We start from the raw sequence: 16,553 nt of genomic DNA, 5'->3' as shown, positions 1-16,553 counted from the left end.
TTGCTTGGACGTTTACTTAAAACCAAACAATTGAGGTCTATATGTCCAAATAATTTCCCTCTCTCTTGCTGTCTCCATTTCAGTTTCCTGAGTTTCTGGGAAGGCCTGGTTTCCCCAAAGGAACAATTTCTGGTAGAAGTCTGAAGGTCTGACCCAAGAAAAAAATCCAGTATAGCCAATGAATTGAGGACAAGAAGGTTTCCAATCAGGTAGGAACATTTAATCTCATACATTACATCACCTTAAGTAAGGTGTGCTGATAGCTGGATATGATTTAACTGCTTGGAAAAAGATGCATATATAACCTACCGCACAAGGAAGCTGTTCTCAATTCCCTTAGAGGTTGTGGTGTTTATCAGAGTGCCTTGGGGGAAAATGATTACAATGCTTTTTTTTTTTTTTTAGCTCATTGTTGCCAAGTACACTTGGTGATCTTGGTGCCTGTGGTTTAATCCCAGGAGGTTAGACATGTGAACAACACATTAACCGTTTTTAGTATTTTCTCCCAAGACAAATCATTTTTATAGGTTGTCTCCATGGTCTTCTAGTTGCTCATCAAAATTAAGCATCAAGTCTTCTAAGTGAGCAATAGCCTCAGTCAGTGTGAGGAAATCAGCTTGGTTCTTATTGGGGCACATCTTGGTCTTGGCACAAAGTGAGTTCACATAGGGAGTTAGAAGGAGGAGAATGGGGCATGCGAAAGGGGAGTTCTGTGTTCTCATTTACCTATGCACGTTGAAACTCCACTAACAGTTTTATTTTCATTAGTAATTTGTGATAAAAACTTAGGGTAGGGCTTCCCTGGTGGCACAGTGGTTGAGAGTCCGCTTGCCGATGCAGGGGAAACGTGTTCATGCCCCGGTCCAGGAAGATCCCACCTGCCGCGGAGCAGCTAGTCCTGTGAGCCATGGCCGCTGAGCCTGCGCGTCCGGAGCCTGTGTTCAGCAATGGGAGAGGCCACAACAGTGAGAGGCCCGCATACCGGAAAAAAAAAAAAAACTTAGGGTAAAGGGAATAATGAAGCTGTCCCATTATATGGCAGGACAAAAGATAGTAGTGACATCAAAATCAGGGCCTATCCATCTCATTTGCAGTTATATACTCAGTGTTTATCATAGCATTTGACCCCTCATCAGTATTCAATAAGAAGATGCGTGTTGAATGACTTAGGGATGAATTAATGAATGAAAAAAATTAATATGGTAGAAAATGTGTTTTATCCTTGTATTTTCGTGTGTTGACTTCTGTATTTCAAGACCCAGCACTGTAACTGACACATAGAATATAAGCAATAAAATTTGTTGAAAGAATGAATGAGTCCCCACAATTCTAAGAATAATTTTAAGACCAACACAGACCCCATATCTGCCAAGGTCTATGACAGAAGTATCCAGAGGTGAAAGCCTGGATCTCAGCTAGTGGTAGAGCTGACAGAATTTATCTAGTTTTAATAATTTACAGCTCATCCCATTACATTTAGGCATAGTACCTACATGAGCCATACAATTAAATGTTGACTGAAAAAAAATGCACAACCTAAAAGTTGAGAATTATGTTTTATTTGGAGGACATACAGAGGACTTAAGTCAGGAGACAGCCTCTCAGATAGCTCTGAGGGACTGTTCTGAAGAGGTAAGGGAGGGCACAGGATATTTAGGATTTCTTGCAAAAAAAAAAAAACAGGTAGTTGGAACATCAAAAGATTACTGTTAATTAAAGAAACTAGACATCTTAAGTTAATAAATTTAGCACTTTTGTATATATGGTGAGATGCAAGAATCTGGTCTCATGGAAATCATTCCCTTGATATGCACTTTAATTATCTAGGGCCAGTATCCTGTTTTCTCCATCCTGAATCCCCTCAGGGTGCAGCTTTGGGTGTGGCTTCAGTGGCTGATGGCTTGATGGCTATAACATCCTGTGTTACCGATAAGGCTGGCTACATACTTTGTCCACATAAATGACTTGAATATGGATAGTAAATCTGTGGATTTGCAAAACGTAATTCTTAGAGCATTTTTATAAGGACAAAGTTAAGGGCAATTTCAGAATCACTAGCAGCTAAAATTGCTATTTATATTTTTCCACTGGTAGGTAGTAATCTGCTGTTGCTATCTTCAGTATTCCCAAGGGATAACAAAAGCCATTTAATTCAAGAAAGAAATGTAAAATTTAGCACAATGCAGCTTCCACAAAACCAAACACACAAACATACACCCAACTCTCGCAGATATGAAGTAATAATCTAAAATAGAATCCTGCAACTAATTGCAAAACAAGAGCAAATGTACTCATATTGGATAATTTTATTCTTTTATTAATGTTTGATATATATATATATATATATGTATTTATTATTAAAATTCAGAGTTGCTATATGGAGAAATAGCTTTGTACCAATATTGTCTTTATATGTGTTTATCAATAATGTATGAGATTGCCTCCTATGCTCCTTTTCCTTTATTCTCTTGCAGGCAGTAGATCGTAGTTATCAGTTGTTTTTAAAATTTCTAGGCAGCCAAAGGACTAGTATCACTTAAATAAAGAAGGCAAATTGTCCCAAAGTAGGAACAACTTTCCTTCATTATGGAACATAAAGTCCTCATATGAAAGGGGAAGAATTTCATAGCTAAAAGCTTTCAACTACAGATTTATGAGTAACTATGTATGTTGTTTCAAAGTGGACTCTCTATAATTAATGTCTAGGGGTTATCTTTGGTATATAATGGATTTTTAAAATATTATTAGATAATATACAAAAGAATATATTTAATTGTATGTAAGTTATGAGAAATAATAAAAACTGCAAACACACCACCAAAACTAAGAACTAGAATCAAAACTGCTGAGTCTTCTCTCTGTTCTCTACCCTGATCCCACCCTCCTGCTTTCACCAAAGAAATCACTCTGATCTTGGCTTTATGTTCAACATCCACATAATTTTTATCTGATTTTGCTTATTATTGAGATTTATAAAATTGATATCATACTTTAGTCTTCTGTGCTTGCTTTTTTTACTCAACATTATGTTTCTAAGGTTCATCCACTCTGCTTTAACTAGTGTTCATTCATTTGTACTACTGTACAATATTTTATGGTATAAATACAAGAAAATGTGTTTATTATTCTATTAATGATATTTGGGTTGTTTTGGGCCTATTACGGACAGTACTTCCATGAACATTTATTTTAATGTTTCCTGGTACACATGTGCAAGATTTAACATAAGTAAAAGAGTAGACATACTGAGAGTAGAATTGCTGAGTTGTAGGGAATTCAAATAGTCAACTTTAAAAAATAATGTCAAAATGTTTTCCAAAGTTATGGAATCAATTTTCAGTCCTTTTGCTCTATAGCTTCACCAGTTAGAATGGCCAGTCTAGTCTTTTGTTCCTTGTTATTAGTCTGCTCAGGTTGTCCTAGCAAAATACGTCAGATTCAGTAGCTTAAAAAACAAGAGATTTATCTTCTCACAGTTCTGGAGCCTGGAAGTCCAGGATCAAGATGTTGGCAGTTTGGGGTCCTCCTGAGGCCTCTTTCCTTGACTTGCAGATGACCACTGCTTTCTTGCTATGTCCTCACATGACCTTTTCTCTGTGTGTATACATCCCTCGTATCTCTTCCTCTTCTTACAAGGACACCAGTCATATCAGTTAGGGCCCCACCATTATGACCTCATTTAACCATAATTATGTTTTCAAAGTCCCTGTCTCCAAACAGCCACATTGGGAGATGGGGCATCAACCTACGAATTTTAGGGAACACAATTCAGTCCATAACAATTTTAATTTGTATTTCCCTAATTACCGATAGGTTGAGAATCCTTTCATTTATTTGTTTAATAGTTGCCTATGTTTCCTATTCTGTGAAAGTCCAGAGAATATCTTTTGTCCATTTTTCTACTGTTTATCTTTTTCTTACTTATTTCTATTGTTCTTTAAATACAAGCAAATAATCCTTGGTCAGCTATATATGACACAAATAAGTTATTTCATGCCTTCTCACTTTTTTAATGTTGTCTTGTGATAAATAGCAGCTCTCAGTTTTAATGAAATCAAATTTATCTTTTCGCTTAGTGTCTTTTTGTTCTACTTAAAATGTCCTTCCCTAGTTTAATGCTACCCAGATATAGTATATTTTCTTCTGAAAGTTCTAGTGTATCTTTGTTTTATATTCAAGCCATTAATGCACTAACAATCGACTTGTCTGTATTATCCAATTTCTTTGTTTTCTTATGAATAATTAAGTTTTCCAGGACCATTTTGGAATGAATGGATTTTTTAGGTGTGTCTGAGCTGTTCTTGACCATTCACATAAATTTCAGAATTGGCAATCCTGTAAAATCTCTATTAAGTATTTTTATTGTAATTGTATTGACTATATAAATTAAGTTGGGGAAAATTTACATCATTATGATGAGTCTTTTCTATCCATAAACAAGATGTATCTCTCCATTTATTTAAGACTTCTTTAATATCTTTCAATAAGGTTTTATTTTCTCCATAAATGTCTTGCACATTTTTATTTAGATTTATTCCTAGGTAGTTTTTTTTTTCCATTTTAAATAATTTTTAAACTCTCTCTTTGTTCCTGGATTATAGAAATCCAATAGATTTTTGCATCTTGAGCTTATATCTAGCCATCTTGCTGATATTATTTTTTAGTAAGAGAGAGGATTTTCTTAGCAAAGAGGAATAAATGTAAAATTCAATAAAAATGTTATGGGTCAGCTCTGGTCAATAGAACTTTCCATGATAATGGAAATGTTCTTAGTGCTTTCAAAAACTATAGCCATTAGTCACATGTGTTTTTAAATTTTTAAATGTAAATTCAATAAAATTCAATAAAATTAAAATTTCAGTTCCTAAGTCAAACTTGCCCACATTTCAAGTATTTAATAGCCACTTGTGACTAATGGACAGTATACTGGACATTGTAGCTCTAGACTATTAGACTGTGAAGCCATGGCATCCCGGGATTTTATCTTTGTCAATGGCATAGTGAGATCTTTCATGTGACAGTTATTCTGTTATTAAAAAGAGAATTTACTTAACCTAGTCATCCCTAACTTTTTGAAATAATCCAACATAGCTTTCACCATCCATGAATTTCTTGAATCACATTTATGTTTCTAAACTATTTCTTGCGTCAAGTGTTCACTTTGTAGCAAGTTTATTGTCCTAAAATGGCACATACCAAAGTATCAAGAGGTTCCCTTATTCCTGATAAGCTGTGATTCGATGAAGAAGACCTTGTTACCCTGCCTATCTGATTTTTATTATAATCAGATGTTAATCTGTATCAGTCTCCATATTCAAAATTCACCTTCAAAATTATATGTTATTCACATGATGGTTGTCTTTATTTCATTTAGCTAGTATCATGACCTTATAAATGCAATTTTGGTCATTTTCTCCTAAAATCTCATATTTATCCGTGTGGAAATACATCTCCTACTTCTTTGCCCTCTTATAAACTCTTCCTGTAACTTAATCCTCATGAGCTTTATTTCCCCTAATTTTAATTACTTAATATTTTGTAAAACATTTAAGAGATCACTGGTATGCTCTTTTTTTCAATCATCTATACATTTAAACACTGTGTTGCAATAAGAAATAGTACTGGTAATCAGAAGACCGGAGTCCTAATTTTACCCATAAAAATGAAGTATATGTGCATTTAAATAAGGTTTATATAAGGTTATATAAGGTTTATTCTGATACTAAAATTGTTATGATTATTTAGAAAATTATGTTTGAAATATGACATTATTCAAAACCAATAAAGGTTTGAAATCTATTAAAAATCTACAAACAATTCAAGTATTTCACCTTTTTCCCTGATTTGATATTAAACTGTAATCCTTCATCTTTCACTTACAGCATGCTGTACTGCTGTTGACACAAAGGCAAAATATAATGTCTAAATATTTTGTACTTGTTTTTTAAATGAATACTTTTGTTTAAAATTGTCTTTTACATAAATTCTTGATTCCCTTTTCACAACTTTTCCATTCCCCATGCTACTGCAATCAATCACTCATTATAGAAAATTATTCTCTTTTCTGTTTGCTAAAGCTCTTTTTAAAATACCAAGTTTCAAATTCTCATCAATTCAAGAAACTTTGGAAAATGAACTTCATAATTTCCAGAATGAATATTTTGTTTCACTGGCTACCAGGACACCATCCTCTCCTAGATTTCTCCCCTCCTCACTCACCATTCCTTGGCAGTTTCCCTTGGTGATGCCTCCCATCCCTCAACGTCTGTTAGAATGCCCTAAGGCTCATTCCTGGCCCCCTTCACTCTCCATCTACCTTAACTACTCATGAGTTTTAATCTAGTCCCGTTACTTTAATGGGAAGATGACTTATGACTCCCCAATTCATACTTCTAGCCCTAACTACTCATCTAACCTCCAGACTCCTAATTCCAATTTCCCACTAAATATCTCCAATCTATGCATAATAGACATTTCAAACTTAGCAAATAAAACTAAATATTTTGCTTTGATCCATCCATTGCACTCCAGTTTTTCCTGGCTCCATAACTCATCCAGTTGCTCAGGCCAAAAATGTTAGATTCATCCTTAAACTCTCTCTTTCCCACAATTCCTATGTCCAGTCCATCAGAAATTCTTGCCAGCTCTAACTTGAAAATACATTCTGAATCCACCTACCTCTCACCTTACTCTTGCCATCTTTACTTACTCCAAGCCATCATTGCTTGCCTCATCTAATGCAATAGGCAGCCTCTTCCACAACCTCCTTGCTTCTTCCCCTCTTGCCCCAATCCTTATAGTCTATAAACAGTACAATAGCCAGAATAATCTAAAAAAACCCATAAATCATATCACATTATTTCGCAAAACCCGTTCCCATCACTTTAGAATAAAAATTAAACTTTTTACCTGTCCTACATGCTTTATTCAATATTTCTTCTGCCCTACTCTCCAAACTCATTTACTACTACTATTCTCTCACACACACATCCAGATTTTCTTTCTGCAGTGGCTTTCCCAACATCAGGGCCTTTGCACTTGCTATTCCCTAAAACCTGGAATATTTAAAAAATCTGTAAGATTCCTCCGAGCAAGATCTTAGAAGGTATTTACATTTCATTTTGTAGAGACATTTGGTAGAAGACATTTTTGCAAAAGATAGATACATTTTACTTTGGCGGCTATTCACACATCTAGCAATTTCCAAGTTGGTTAAATAACAAATGTGAATTGACGAAGCTAAAATAAAAGAACTGCAGTTGGTGAGACCTATGTGTTTTAAACCGTGAACTTTGAGGCATTGTAGACATGCAAACTACACCAGGGTTTCAGTGTTAATGTGTGAGAATTAGCTAAGGTATTTTCCAAATATTTATTACTCTCTAAAGAGCTTCTGAGCAGGAAATCAGAACAGGACCTGTGGACCTGAATTTTATCAAGTACCTCAGTTGATTCTGTTGCAAATGGTTTTCAGTCAGCCCTTTGAGAGACACCAAGCTGGGGTATTTGCCCAGATATGATTACCAATGGTCATGCAAGTCACCAGTGAGATACAATCGAGAATCGACAAACGACTGAAAAGAGTGACAAAAGAAGAAGAGGATCCAGTAAGGACCAGTAGAGACGCTATCCCAAACACTCTTGGCTAGGAGTTTTACAAATCCATTCATATAAATGGACTGATAGTTAACAGCCAAATGGCACTGCATATTTTTTTAAGTTGCTGAGTATTAAAGTGTATGGCTAAGCATCATAAGTTTTGTTAAATTATATTTTGGTTGCTGTAAAATTAGGTGTACATTGTGTGTCATAGATGTAGGGATATAGATGTGTAAATATATGTCGTTGTTTCAGTTCTTCAGCTGATACTTCATAATGTCTTGGTAACTTCTAAATGAAGGACCTCTTCAAATATTGTTTAGAAAAAAAAGATACCTGTTCATCCCTGTCCACCTGCCTTTCTTCATCCCCTTCCTTGTCCCTTCCCTTCTTTTTTTTAAAAAAATCTTTATTGGAGTATAATTGCTTTACAGTGTTGTGATCCCTTCCCTTCTTGAACAAATTGGTCCATTAAGTGAGGTAAAATAACCCTTTGTCAGCATGGGGGAGGTGGGCATTCAAGGAACCACATGACTTGGCATTGGGTCTGAGAGTCTGAGAAGGGGGAGAGGATGTCTGCATAAGGGAGCCTGGAGTTGACTGCTGAAGTCTGATTCGTGTGGAAGGGCATCCACATGAGGAAGTGGCCTTGGCAACCACTCTGTACAGATAGTCATAACCCGTGCCAGGTGGAGAAAATGTGTGGGATGGGAAAGTGGCAGCTACAAGAATTTACTTAAATACAGGAAGATTGATCAAATAAGTAAGGCTATTAAGGATATGGTAATCAGTGTTATTTTAATATCTGTGGAGGGAGTTAAAATATGAAAAGGGCAAAAACTAGAATGAAAGGGTGTTGAAAGGGAATGGAGGATGTTAATGTGAACACATGATTTTCAATATAGAGACATTATAGAAATAAACATAGACAATATGTATGCATATGTTTATGAATATATGTTTATGAATATGTGTAAATGGTTATGAATATGTGTTTTCATATGTGTGTATGTATATATGTACATAAATCCCCTAGCTCTGCCTATTGAGAGTACCTGGGACAACTACTTCCCAAGAGCAATGAATACACCTAGTGTCCGGATCTTGGTTTCTAAATACAGCTCTCCAACTGAAGGAACTAAAGCTTTTTGGAGAAATGACTGATTCTAGAGCTACTACAGGGAAAATATAAGATGACCCTAGAACATATTATTGTTTCAAGAAGTAAGGGATCAGCCATAAAAAGAAATGAAATTGAGTTGTTTGTAGTGAGGTGGATGGACCTAGAGTCTGTCATACAGAGTGAAATAAGTCAGAAAGAGAAAAACAAATACCATATGCTAACACATATATATGGAACCTAAAGAAAAAAAAATGGTTCTGAAGAACCTAGGGGCAAGACAGGAATAAAGACGCAGATGTAGAGAATGGACTTGAGGACACGGGGAGGGGGAAGGGTAAGCTGGGATGGTGTGAGAGAGTGGCATGGACATATATACACTACCAAATATAAAACTGATAGCTAGTGGGAAGCAGCCACATAGCACAGGGAGATCAGCTTGGTGCTCTGTGACCACCTAGAGGGGTGGTGTAAGGAGGGTGGGAGGGAGGGAGACGCAAGAGGGAGGAGATATGGGAATGTATGTATATGTATAGCTGATTCACTTTGTTATAAAGCAGAAACTAACACAGCATTGTAAAGCAATTATACTCCAATAATGATGTTAAAACAAAAAAAAGAAGAAGGGAGATATCAAAGAATAATTGGGAAACATCAAAGGATATAGAAGCCAAACTGAAGGGGTTTCCACTGGACAAATCTTGAACAATCTAAGCCTCAAAATAAATAATGGTAGAAACATATTATAGTCAATTGAGTAAAATAGGAGTCTATGAGTTCATACTGATTTAAATAATTAAATTGAATAAATTATGTTTGATGAGGAACAGGATATTTACATAATTACAAAGTGACTTACCACAGAAATTACTAATAATGTAGGAGAAAAAAATAACTTTACAATGGAGAAGACTGGGTGATACACCTTAATCAAATGAGTAAAATAATATTCCAGTAAGGTTACAAGTTAAAAGTTTGCCAAAATTGTTTGATAGGAAGCAGTAAGAAGAACAGAGCTTCACCACTGTGTTATTCCTGCCAACTACACATATCCTGAATAATCATGAGACAAATACAAACAGCTAAATCCTACAAAATAACTGATCCATATTCTTTAAAATTTTCTAGTTCATGAAATTCAAGGGAAGCCTGAGAAAATTTAACGGATTAAAAAACTAAAGAGGGCTTCCCTGGTGGCGCAGTGGTTGAGAGTCCGCCTGCCTCGGGTTCGTGCCCCGGTCCGGGAAGATCCCACATGCCGCGGAGCGGCTGGGCCCGTGAGCCATGGCCGCTGAACCTGTGCGTCCGGGGCCTGTGCTCCGCAACGGGAGAGGCCACAACAGTGAGAGGCCCGCGTACAGCAGGAAAAAAAAATAAATAAATAAAGAGACAGGACAACTAAATGCAACATGTGATGCTGGGCTGATCCTTTTATTATGAAGGACATGATTGGGGTAATTGACAAAACTTGAAAGGGGTCTGAGGCTTAGTAGCACTGTAGTAATGTGTCAGTGTTAATTTCCTGATTTTCATGATTATATTTGTATATATGTTTGTAGGAAATACTAGAGGATTTGGGGGAGACATTGCATTGTGTTGGCAACTACTCTCAAATGGTTTGGGAAATAAATTATTTTTATTGTCATTTCAACCTTTCTTTAATTTTCAAGATTGTTAAAAGAAGGCAAAGAAAGAGGAGAAGACCCCTGAGTCAGGTAATCCTCCTTTTCCTGGCGACTCCCATAGTTAAAAGCTCAGTTTACAATGGTGGTCAGTTTTTCAGTCTATTTGTGCTAATTTCTGTAACTAACAACATAGCATCTTATTTTCTATTTGAGGTTTTTGGATTTTTCCTAATTATGCTTTTGCTTTTTATTCTATCAAATGTCTATGAATTTGATAAAGTCCTCGGTATTAAAACAAAATCAGTAAGATTCATAAAAATAAAAATAAGTTCTTGGAGAAATTTATAAATTTCTACCTGCATTCAAATTGGAGTAAGTTGGCAAGAAATCTATAAGGGGAAAATACTCTAAGGAGCACTCCCCTTCAGAAACTCAAAATGGTTGCACGTGTTTATCCTGTAAGAGGTCTGTGATGAAACCGCAGGATGAAGGCTATATGTCCAAACTTAAATGCAATCTTTTAAATCACCTTTCATGTCAGGCCATGTAAGAACTGGGCAATTCAATAAGTAAATTAGAACAATTATTGTTTTCAATAATTTTTCAGGTCAATACTTAGAATAATAAAAAACGTATCTATAACTCCAAGAAATCTGGACAGTTATTAGTTATTATCATTTAGACTATTGAATAAAATCAGATATGATAGAGGGGCCAGCTGTTGGTAGGTTTAAAAGTCACCCTAGGTGATTAATTCATGCAGCAGTGTTGCAGGTCTCTCTTTAGATGAAGCACTTAGAAGTATAACCAAGCATGGCTCTAATTTCATATCTGAGACCTGTTTTATTTAGAGTTCTTTGGCAAGTGCTTGCTCTATGTGTTTTTATAGTCTTTGGTTGTGCTATACAAATATCAAAATTATGAATTAACAGATATGCAAAAGTGAAATCCTAGAAGATAGGATAAACATGAAGTCCTCTAATTATCACTCAAATAAGTTTGGTTGACACAGAACTGGGAATTAGATAAAGACATTAATAATTCATAATGCTGAAATTAAAATCTTCTAGTTACAGTACAAAAGAAATCTTAATTTGTACCACAAGGTAATGAATTCAGTACTTTTCATTTGTTAAATATTTGCTTATTACCCCGCACCGTGCATATAACACTGTTCCAAACTTTGGAGGGCAAACAGGAAAAACAGAAACTCTCTACCCTCAAGTTGTTTATACTGCAGTCAGTGAAATTTCTCTACTTGGAGATCTTTTAATTCCTCAGTTCATTGTAACATCTTCTTCAGATGAATTGTTTTTTATTTGTTAAAATGAACGTTTAGCACTTTAAATAGTTTCTTCAATGTTCCTGATAGTGAAATAGTCATAATGCTAATTTCCAATACTAATTATAGAGTTGATAGGAGAAATGCTCAAGATTGATAGTAAAGTGATTTCGATAACCTACAAAATGTCTTGAGGTTTCTCAGATAACAACTTGTCTCCCAGACAAAAATGCACTTATTATTTATATTCCAAGCTTATAAATGTTTTTGTACTTTAATCATATAGAGATTTTACAACATCTTTTAATTCACGTTTTAAGATATTTTGTTCAGTAGATTATCTCATTTGGAAACTATTGATTTATATATACATACTATGTAAATATTAGTATATATTTCTCAATGGCTAGATCAGTGCTTTCTGAACTACTTAAATTTGTTTAATTCATATTGTTCTTCAGCATTTCTTCTACTCACTGGAGCCTATCCTACTGACTTCAAAAAGCCTGAAAAATCTGAAAATCCCATTTAAAGTAACTGTATGGAAAATCTTTAAAATAACATATAATAATGGTAGAGAAGAAGAGTATTTAACATTGTGCTGAAGATCATTCCATTAATAAAGAGATCAATCAATAATTCTAACATTCAGACATATAATAACAATGAAAAACATTAATCATAATACTGAGCAATGACATTTTCAATAAAGGGAGATATTAAATATTGTATAGGAAACTAGTATCTGCAAAGCAGATAAGTTGGCAACGATTATACATATATTTAAAATATGTTGAAACAGTCATAGACAGTTTTTCTTTTTGGCTGAAAAGAGGCATATTGAAGTGTTTAAGCACTACTTCAACTGGAATAGATATTTAGACACTATACAGAAAACACATGATTGCAGAAGAGCAGATATTAGCAGGTGTGTGAATGTGTATGTCTTTAATTAATGCATTTTCATTCATTCAAAACGGAGAAGACCGCCAAATTTACTTTAAAGGTGGCATTGTGATATGTTACAATTCCACTCTTAGACTTTTGCTGCTGTTGCTGTTCCTTTAGTATTCACCAAAGAGTACCGTCCTGTCGTTTATTCAAGTTAGAAATCTAGAAGCAATCCTAGGATTCTCATTATAGGGTCCCCTACCTTCATGCTCCCCACTCAATAAGTAACAGATTCTTGGCTCTCCTATATAGGAAAGCTCTCTCCAATGTACGCCTGCTCTGTCACTCTCCGGGTCCAGCATCTCTGCCTCAGCCTCCCATTGAAGTCACTTCTAGTTCATTCTGTGCAAGGCCATTTTTAAACCTTCCTTAGTCCTAGGCAATTGCCCTTTTAGAAGCTTTACCCTAAATGTTATCAAATGCATTAAAATGTGCCCAAGTCACATATCCAATATAATTTATAGATAACTATGTGAAAGCTGAGTAACATTGCTGTTGTAGTAATATTAGTTGAAAATATTAATTACACAAGTTTTTATCTCAATTTTGCAGATCTTTTTTCATATTCTGGAGTCATGTTTTTCAGGTGTCAAACAATTTTCTAAGTCCTTCTCAAACTCCTAGTCCCTAGTGAGTGTGTTGTTACTGTCACAGGGTTGAACAGCCCAGACAGCAAGATGTCTGAAGATGAAGACCATCACATGGTTGAGTAGATCAGATACGTGGAAGTTGGAATGCAAAGTGTTTGTAGAAAAAAATATACAAATCAAGGAAGAAATTGCAGTGTCAATTAATATGATGTATATCAGATGATAGTATTAAAAAGCCAGCTTCTGTAGGGATGTCAATAAAATATCACCCTACACAGTAATGTCTCAACACCACAGAATGTGAACTGCTTACATATTAAAAAAAAAATAGGGATGGCAAACCATCAACAAAAAATTAAGTATAGTATGTTCCAAAATGAATGTTGGAAAATGGCAACTCGTCTTGGAAGTGGTTAAATCACCTATCAGTTTCATGACAATATTTCTAAACCTTTAATATTCCATCTTTAAAACGGAGATAATGAACATTCCTCTTTGATAAATTTGTTGATGAATTTAAACTATACAATTCACATAAACTTCTTAGTGTTGTATCTGGTAAATACTTGATATTTTTGTTATTATTGATAAATAATTAGTAAACAATAACTGTTATGTTATTATGGTCATTATTACAACTTAGACCAGACCAGAACAGACCAGAAAATATTACTGAGATTGGTTTGATCTTTCATCGTGCTTTTAAAGATGGAAAAGTTAATAATGAGTTATTTTGAGAAGAAATGTGTCGATGTTCTAACGTCCTTGCAAAAACTAAATATTTATTGGATGTAGAAAAAATAGTCTTAGTTTAATGAGAAGGTATAGATTTTAAAAGTATCTTTCCTCCTTGGACTCATAGAGAGCCAGAAAAGGAGATTAAACAAAGGATTTAGAAAGTATAATATAATAAAGAACAGCACCAGCTCTGGACTCTTAATGATTTTGTGGTTTTGATGTGAATAACCCCAGGTCCCCATTCTGACATCAGTACTACCACTCACTGTGTAAGACATGGTCAAGTCGATTAACCTCTCTCTGCTTTCGTTTCTTCATCTGTAATGTGCAAGTAATATTACTTGTCAGTTGCCAACCAGCAGTACTTCTTCAGCTAATTGACTGTGTCAGCAGGGATGCTGCAAAGATTAGCTAATAAATGATTTATAAACCTTTTGAAATATTAAATAAATGATGTAAAAAGCCTTAACAAAAGAAGGACAGAACAAATCATTCCATGCATTAATTCGCTACTTTAGTCATATATATTTTATAAAAAACTTAAGAAGAGGTAACCTTCCGTAAACTGAAAATAGGATAGATAACTTGGAATTCTAGAGTGCTTTTCGTTGCTGTTATTTTTTTAAAATCTTCTGTCATAATTAAGAATACACAGAAGAAAAGGTGTATTAGAGGAAATAATTACAGTTCACCTCTTTATATTGATGATAGTATTATGAGACAGGAAAATGAAATGAATAAGAATAAAGAAACATGCTTTCTGAGCTATCAATACTTTTACTATTGACAATGGAATAACATTGACAGATTTACTTTACCAATAAGGATCTTGAGTATGATGATTAAAAATAAATCTACAATATACATTTTTTCAGATGTAAGGACAACATACAAAATCCTGTGCCAAGCATTCTGAGGGGACTCAAAAATCAAAGACCCAGATCTCAAGGAACATATAATATAGGAAGAAGAGCAACATGAAAATAATTAATTCTTGCATAGTGCCAAATTAAATATTATAATAAAGTTATTTATTTTACCTGGAGATGGGGAGGTGCTGTAGCTTATAAACTGGGTTTGAAAGATGAGAATTTTGTTGTTCTTGGGAGAGAAGTTCACTCCGGGTTAAGAAAAGCAGCATGAGAAGACCAATAAGAGAACACCAGAGATATAGCAAGTGTTTGCTATGATCTAACTTAGTATACATGGGAGAGATAGTATAGGGAAAAAAGCTAGTAAATTAGGTTGGGTTCACATTCTTGAGGGCCATGCAAATAAAGTTACAACTATGTTTTGAGGGTTCCCAGGAGCCACTGAATATTTTTGAGTATTTTATGTTTAATAAAGTTAATTCTGGTGAAAGTGTAAAGGGTAACTTGGAAAAGAATAAGTTTAGATAAGTAAGTAGTTAGCCTATAATTGCAATAGTCAAGAAAAAAATGATGAAGGGAGTGACCAGACAAAGAACGGAAATGAAGAATACTGAAGAAGCATTGAATGGATAGAATTAAAACAATGAGGTTTGAGAATTGATTAGATGGGAAGAATTAGTGAGATGGAAGTAATTGAACACAATTCTAAGATTTCTATTAATATCATGGATACCTAAGAAAATAGTAGTAATATACACTAAAATAATAAGGATAATAAATAGTTTGGGGGGTGGAGGTAGAGATGCAGCAAAGAGATTCCATTTGAACTTACTGAATTTGAGTTTTTAAGGACAAACATGGGGGAATATCCAATAGGCAGTAAAAATTCCCAAGCTACGCTTCAGAGAAATATCAGGCCCCCAAATTATAGATTTCATAGCCGTCTATAAACCGTTGGAAATTAAGACAATTGGGGTAAATGGGATTACCAAACAGAACATAAAGAACAAAAGAGAGAAAATATATTATTTAATAGTTAAGTGAGGGAAAGGGCAAGAAGAAATATAAGAAGATTATGAGGGAATCAAGAGTACAGTAACTATCAGAGCCAAGGGAGAAAGATGTTTCAAGAAGAGAGGAATAGCAATGTAAAATGTTGTACCAATTTGATATAGATGATTACTGTGAAAAGCCTATTGAATTTTGTGATTAATGTGTAATGGTTTTTCTCTGAGAAAACAATTCTGGTAAATTGATAGATATGTAAGTTAAATTGCAAAGGAATTAAAAATAAAGCATTGTAAAGGATGCAGGAAAATTAGTATCTGCCTCTTTTTCTGTAAGTTTGAGAGTAAATGAAAGTAAAAGGTGAGTGAAAAAAAGAACAGAGCTAAAAGATGAAATATATTTTATAACAGGTAATATGTAAATAATTTTATAGGCATTGGAGAAAGCAGGGAAAAGAAAGACTCCAGAAGCACAAGGCAGGATTGAAGGAAAAATAATAGGAGAGAAGACAGAATCAAGAGCACCAGTCAGGTATTAATGTGGCAAAAGGACTCAAATAAAAAGATGGCAATTTTGATGTGATGATAAAGAAACAGCAATTGAAGGAATTTATGTAGGATGACCTTGACATTCTCCATAAATTCATTAGGCAAGATTTTCTATGGAGTGAAAGAAGATGAAATACAAATGAGACTTAAGAAACACAAAAAAATGAAGAAATTGCTGTTTTTAAGGATGGTGAACAGGTCAGCCAGAGATCAGCAAAGG

General features: G+C 34.6%; 1 protein-coding gene across 2 annotated transcripts in view; it reads left to right on the top strand.

Moving 5' to 3' along the window:
• Positions 1-16,553, top strand: part of PKIA (cAMP-dependent protein kinase inhibitor alpha) — a 94,847-nt gene that overhangs the window by 62,351 nt on the left and 15,943 nt on the right. Inside the window, exon 2 of one of the 2 annotated variants that reach the window (XM_082675179.1) lies at positions 84-209. The exons of the other annotated variant lie outside the window; for it this stretch is intronic. The gene's annotated coding sequence lies outside the window, so the exon portion shown is untranslated. The remainder of the gene's footprint in view (positions 1-83; positions 210-16,553) is intronic. 2 annotated transcript variants of the gene reach the window in all.

This window comes from Grampus griseus (genome assembly GCF_964374135.1).
Source record: "Grampus griseus genome assembly, chromosome: 17".
NCBI lineage: Eukaryota > Metazoa > Chordata > Mammalia > Artiodactyla > Delphinidae > Grampus > Grampus griseus.
The sequence above is the reverse complement of the archived record's forward strand: the minus strand, read 5'-3'. Positions and strand labels throughout refer to the sequence as shown.